Source organism: Triticum aestivum, chromosome 6B (genome assembly GCF_018294505.1).
Source record: "Triticum aestivum cultivar Chinese Spring chromosome 6B, IWGSC CS RefSeq v2.1, whole genome shotgun sequence".
NCBI classification, from domain to species: domain Eukaryota; kingdom Viridiplantae; phylum Streptophyta; class Magnoliopsida; order Poales; family Poaceae; genus Triticum; species Triticum aestivum.
This window is the reverse complement of record NC_057810.1, coordinates 723,804,006-723,810,981: the sequence shown is the minus strand read 5'-3', so window position 1 is coordinate 723,810,981 and position 6,976 is coordinate 723,804,006. Positions and strand designations below refer to the sequence as shown.

At 47.4% G+C, this 6,976-nt stretch overlaps 1 pseudogene; it reads left to right on the top strand.

Moving 5' to 3' along the window:
• The first annotated feature begins 3,405 nt into the window (after positions 1–3,405).
• Positions 3,406–6,500, top strand: LOC123139788 (wall-associated receptor kinase 1-like; annotated as a pseudogene).
• Positions 6,501–6,976: the final 476 nt, after the last annotated feature.

Sequence of the window (6,976 nt, the reverse complement as noted above, 5' to 3'; positions counted from 1 at the left end):
GGGCGACCGAGAGGGGTTTCCCTAGCCGCCGTCGACTCCCTCCCCCGCCGCCGCCGGCAAGCGCCGCTGGGGCAAAGGCCGGTGGCGTCGGCGGCGGCGGGCATCTCCTCCTCCTCGATCTGGCGCTAGGCTGGCGCGGGCAGGCCTGCTAGATGGGGACTTCGGGCTTCCGCGGGGCCGGCGGCGTGGCGGCAGGCGCGGGTGGCCGCGGCTTCAGGTGCGAGGCGGGCTGCGCGGCAGCTGCGAGTTCCTGGGCCGCGGATCTGGTCCAGGCGGTGCTCGTGGTGGACGGTGGTGCCCCGGCGTGCGTGCGGGGTGGCGTGCGGCGGCGGGGCTGGGCGTGGCGGGAGACGACGGGCTGCGGGCTGGTGCTTGGCGGCGGCGGCGGCGCGCCACACCCCGGCATGCTCGAGCTGGAGGCTTTGGCGCTTTGGCGTGCTGGCCTCTTCGGGTGACGCGAGGCGACCTCGTCCATGACGTGCTGCTGGGGGCTTTGGGTCAGGCCATGGCCGGCGACTACTGTAGTGGCGTGTAGGAGCTCCGGCGGCCAGTGGTGTGGTGGATCTAGAGTTAGGTTGTGGAGGGACTCGAGGGTTGGACCAGATCATGCCCGTGGAGACCCACCGCTCCGGCGGCCCGTCTGATTGGGCTGCCTAGGCGACGATGCTGGCTGACCCAATGATCCGCGCCCCGACCGAGGTGGAGCTCCTTGCGTGTGGATTGGCATCGGGGATGTCCGGTCCTGACCGATGGTGGTTCCGCTCTGACGTTGTCCATGTCCGGCTGCCTGTCCTATGTCATCATGTTGCGCTGTTGGTGGTGGTGGGTTCGTCTTGGATGTCGGGGTGGCGGCCCTGGATGGTGAGGCTGCACCGGTGGCTCTACGGCGGGCGGTGGTGGCGCCTTCTCTTGGCTATGTGGGTAGCAAGGGGAGGGGTGGTGGGTGGCCCTTGTGGCGTCGTGTCTTCGGCAATGGCGCTCCTCTGGTCTGGATCTGGAGGCCTAGCGCAAAGGCCGTGGCTTCCCCTCTTGGGGTGGGCCAGCAACCTTGAGTCCGCAGGTGGCCCTTGTGCGAGTCCGAGCGAAAGCTCTGCGCTCCAGTGCCGGCAACGACGGCACCTACGGATGTCGCTTCCCTCTTGGGGGCGTTGATTTGGGGCCCCTCAAGGTGCCACGAGTCCGGGGTGAAAATGCTAGTCCACCTCTTGGACTCGACGACGACGGCGTTTGGTGTCATCACCCTCTTGAGGGCGTCGTTGTGGACCCTCGGTTCCTCTCGGTTGCAGATGGCTTTGGCGTCGGGTTTGCTGTCTCGTTGGCATAGTGCATCCTTGCTCCTGGCGAGGGGAGGTGTCGATGACCGCCTATCATTTAGGCGTGTCCTCTGGTCTCCGTTCTCGGTCCTTGCCGTCTCTTGGCAGGAGCGGTGCTCCATGGCCCGGAGCGAGGGGGTTGTCTCGACGATGAGTTGGCCCTCTCCAGAGATGGCTCGGTGTGTTCGGGTCCCCGTTGCACGGTGGTTTCTCCTGGCCGCGCAGCTCCGGTCCTCTCTAGTTGTCTTGGTTGTAGTGTGTTAGGAGTGGCCTATCCCGCTCTTCATGTTTGGCATAGTGGCACTTGTGCCATTTGCCTGCTGCCTCTTTTATCTTTCGTTTCGACCTGCTTGTATGAGGGTTACCTCACCACTATGTATCGTTCGGCCGTTTGTGCCTTTATTATAAAGGGGGGCGAAAGCCTGTTTCGAGCAACTATGTAATAAACGATGTAAATAAGTTAGGTTGTATCCATCATATGATGCAGAGACTATGAGTAGTAAAAAGTTTACATAATGTCTATAAAGAATAAACATCAGCACCTTATGTTGACTCCATATTGAATGAACACCAAATTATGGAAGACAGACCCAACATTGTATGAACACCATATGACCGAGGGTAGACCCAAGTTTTTTTTTTCCAAATTCAGTCTTTGGGGCCTAGGAGCAAATGCCATCATGCTCACTTCTTAGAAAACATAAAGAAGGCCCCGCAACCTTTCTTATCTTATTGCTGCTTGACTAGTTAGCACTTAGCAGAAATGTGTGGAGCAAGCTAGCAGATAAAAAACAGTTCTCCTAAATCGATCACATGTGTTCCTCGATCAGATGGTGGCGGACAGAACCAAATCATACGAAGATGCATTTCTGAAGCAGATAATCAGAGCCCTTTTAGAAAGAGAAGGCGGCAATTTCATTGCAATGGTACGTGTTCCAGCTTTTCTTTTAGCAAAGGTGTCACATTTCTTTCTTGACCAGTTAAGTGCATTCTTTTGTTGCTTGTTACAAGAGAGCGCAAAACATACACCAGCATGACCACGCCCTCGCAATTCCATTCCCAGCCGCTCCCAGTAATCCTACTCCTCCTCCTTTCAGCGGCGACTCACTTGATCCTGGAGGCTGCTGCTGCTGAACAAGATGAGCAGCAGCGGATCACACGTGCGGGTTGCGCCGACAAGTGCGGCAACATAAGCATCCCGTACCCGTTTGGCATGGAGCCAGGCTGCTTCCGTGAGGGCTTCCAGGTCACCTGCAATGACTCCTCGAATCCCCATCGCGCCTACCTTGCCAACAACGGAGTATACCAGCGATCGTTGAGTATTATGACAGAATTGTCGAGGTAGGCCTTTTCTCTTCTTGAAGATAAAGAAAAATTGAGGTAGATGATAGATAGAGCATGCCTGCCTGTATAGTTTGTTGGCTCTAAGGCTGAAGCTACACACACACGCGATCACCTGGAACACCACACGGAAAATAACTTATTAGATTTTTGTGTCGAGTAACAGCTTACGGCTTTTCTTTCTCTCCTCTCTTATCAATCCTTGGGAGCCAAGCTCACAGTTACATGCATAACTAACCCACCTATCGAAGCTCGGTCTGATCGTGCCATCCCACGATCTGAGTCTGGCAAGTGACCAAAACAACGAGCAAGAAAAGATGGCTCGACCATGAACTGGCACGTCTCATGCTACATGCAAACAGACCTCAAAGATAAACATGCATGCATGACTCTACGGAAGCACTATGACCCAACAAACACAACACCATGTGCATGACAAGACTAAGCAAACCATGGACTATACCTGCAACAAGATTAGAAGTACTCTAACATGGTGTATGTGGTAATTAATTAATGAGCTTTATGTAATTACTTAATGCTGTATTTAGTATTGGACCCTGAATTAATTAGTGCAGGAAGGGTGATACCATCAAGATTGGCATAAAGAAGGCAATAACACGCCCTTGGAGCTCATCGATATATCAGTTGCAAAGGCTGAGGCGCGCGCATACGACGCGGTCTCATCTGTGTGCAACCCAAATGAAAGCGACTACTACTCCAAGTGTCAACAGGTGTGGTTCGGCCCGTTTCTCCTGTCGGTGACGCGCAACGTCCTCATGGGCGTCGGCTGGAAAATCGAGCCTATGGTCACCAGCAACCTGTGGTCACCGTTGAGAGGAGGCGACTCGTCGAATGAATTCACTCTCACCTGCATTTCCGACCTGATGGGCCTGCCGCAATTCCTCAAGTTCGCAGCCAACGGGTCGTGCACAGGGCGGGGCTGTTGCGAGGCTGAATTGCCGGAAGCATTTCCTGTCCCCGAGTTTGGCCTGTGGTTCAGTTCTGGAAGAAACAACACCATGTTTGAGACCACTCCCTGCTCCTACGCTATGGTGGTGGAGAAGTCACGGTACAACTTCACCACGCCGGACCTGTACGGCTATGCTGTGCTGCCCAAGAGATTTCCAAGGGGCGTCCCATTTGTCCTTGATTTCTTCATAACGAACGGATCATGTCCGCTGAAAGGCCAGCAGCCACCTCCAGACTACGCCTGCGTCAGCGGCAACAGCTACTGTGAGAATGCGACTAGTGGCAAGGGCTATGTCTGCAAGTGTTTGAAGTTTTACGATGGCAATCCTTACATCCCTGATGGATGCCAAGGTGTAGTGTTAACTAAAGTTTTCTTTTAACTCCGACAGACAAACTGTCTTTTAATTTTACCCTTTTACAGACATCGACGAGTGCAAGCTCCGAGAGCTAAATCCTAAGCTCCGTGACTCGTATCCATGCTCTAGTGACGGGATATGCAAAAACACGTTGGAAGGCTATGACTGTCCATGCAAGCCAGGAATGAAAGGCGACGGCATGAAAGGAACCTGCATGGATAAATTCCCACTACCAGCAAAGGTGATTGTGGGTAAGCACAAATTAAGCTACTGCACCACCCAATTAATTAGTTTTATTTACTTAATCTACTACAGCCATGCATCTACGTACTAGTATTACATGATCCCAATCTACCTCAAAAAATATATTTTTGTTTTGTTTTCTCTTTTTATTACGTACATAATTCATCATACACAATTAATGTAACATAATCAACACGTGTTTTTCATAATGGGTAGTAATACTAATGTCATGCGTACAACACTAGTCTAAGTTACTACCTTTGTAGTGCAAAGTGTCATAGACTAGTCACAGTGGGAGTAACATCAACAGTAACATCGAGCCCAACTCAACAAATTTGCTTATATAGCGATTAGTTAATGAAGAGAGGGGTAGTTTGAGTAACTTAGCTCTGTAACATCACATGTCCCAATGTAATATGAGTCTATAACCTAATAAATGAAACTTTGCATGACACCACACTTATGTTACTACCCATTATGAAGGTAGTAACATAATCTAGAGATGATCCTCTAAAAAAACATAGTCTAGGAATATGTGTATGTTACTAGTGTATGTTACTCTCTGTAGCTAGTCATATTAGACTTTATTTATTAGCTTGTAGGCTCATTTTCTTTTGGGAAGCGCAATGTGATGGTAACATAATATGTTTGCACACCATTTATTTCCTTATTTAATAGTATCTCATGTCACTAATATGCTTAGTTGACATTACATGAGTATGCATGTTACTACCTATGTTACTCCTATGTGACTAGTGTTAGATATATTCTCCAGTATAACAAACAGATCTGGGTAGGTATTGTCTGGTGGTAGTAGTCGTGTTTGGGGTTTGACGTGGACGTGCAGGAGACTATTAAAAATGCTAATGATAGATGTTTACTGCTTTTGCTTTTATCAGTAGAAAACAAATATTTATGGTTACCAATAGTTGGACCCCATGTTACCAATCGTTACTTCTTTGTAGAGAATATTCCAGTCAAAATATTAAGTGTGTGTTACGTGTAGGCAAGCATTCTTCAAGTCAGCCTAGTTTCCCACGCTGGCGACTCTAAAGAAGACACATATGTTCATATGTGGCAGTAATGAGGAATTGATATTAATCACCAACTTAAAAATGAATTGATATTAATCAGCATATAGGCTGATTTTGCATGCGGGTGTTCTGTATAGATCACTATAGTGAAAAAAATCAGAATAAATTATTAAAATAATTGCTTTCTTTATGTATTTTGTTTTGTAGACAAATTAGTTATTGGAAAGTTAGTGATATGAAATCATTTTTTCTTGTGTCCCTCTAGGTGGAATAGGGGGTATTTCTTAATGGCAATCCTATCATTCCTTATTCTTCTTCGCAAAGAGAAAAGGAAAACGAGAGAATTTTATAAAAAGAATGGTGGGCATGTACTAGAGAAGGCAAAATTCATAAAACTTTCCGAAAAGGAGAAGCTCAAGCCAATTTTGAAGAGTAGCAATTTTATTGGAAAAGGTGGATTTGGAAAAGTTTATATGGGCCTTCTTAATAATGAACAAGTCGCACTGAAGGAGCCAATTAGTGGAACTATCCTAGAGAATGAACAATTTGCAAATGAAGTCATCATTCAGTCTCAAGGCATTCACAAGAATATCGTTAGGCTCATAGGTTGTTGCCTAGAAGTCGATGCCCTGATTCTCGTGTATGAGTTTCTCCCCAATGGTAGCCTGGACGACATCCTTCATGGTGATGGCAAGGAAGCTCTCAACTTAGGCCTGCGCTTAAGTATTGCTGCAGAATCAACAGATGGCTTGGTTTATCTGCACACAAAAACCAATACCAAGATCCTACATGGTGACGTGAAACCCGCAAATATACTTTTGGATGATAAGTTCATGCCAAAGATCTCAAATTTTGGCATATCAAGATTGATTGCGAGAGACAAACAACACACGGGATCTATCATTGGTGACATGAGCTATATGGATCCGGTGTATCTACAAACAGGCCTACTAACTGAAAAAAGTGATGTCTACAGTTTTGGAGTTGTTATCTTGGAGCTTATTAGTGGGATGAAAGCTACAAATTCTAACGGTGGTAGCTTGGTGACCAATTTCCTTGAAGCATACAAAAAGGAGAAGGAAGCAACTCGGTTATTTGGCAAGAATATTGCAGTAGCCGAAGATTTGGAGGTTCTTGATAGTTTGGCAGGGATCGCTGTTGAATGTCTTAGCCTTGTTGTGGATCAAAGACCATCGATGACAAACATAGCAAAGCGCCTTCACAATTTGACTGAATGCCGTTAGTCGCAACCTGTTTGTGTATTCTAGTATAAACAAACTGTATGTATATATGTTCCGTCAAATAAGATATGTAACTATGGATGGGCCAACACGTATGTTTATATTGCCGTTGTGAACAAAATCTTCCACATAGAAGCTCTGGAGGTCTCCCTTGGTTCCAAGAAATTATGTTATTTAACTCATTTAGTAACCTTGTATTTTAAGTCGCAAATGTTTGTATTACTTCATTAAATTCCCTTGTCACTGATACGAGGTTCCACTCTTATTCCTGAATCCTGAAGAACGACCATTTTTATTGTAAAGCAGATGCATCTACATTATGGCTAGTAATAATATTAATATTATACCGAAAAAGGCTTTCACCCCGCTTTATAAGCAATGATCCAGTTATGACAAACCTCATACAACTCCACACCAACACACACATGGCAAGATACAAGAATGTTGAGAACAACTACACCACCCCACACAACCCCAAG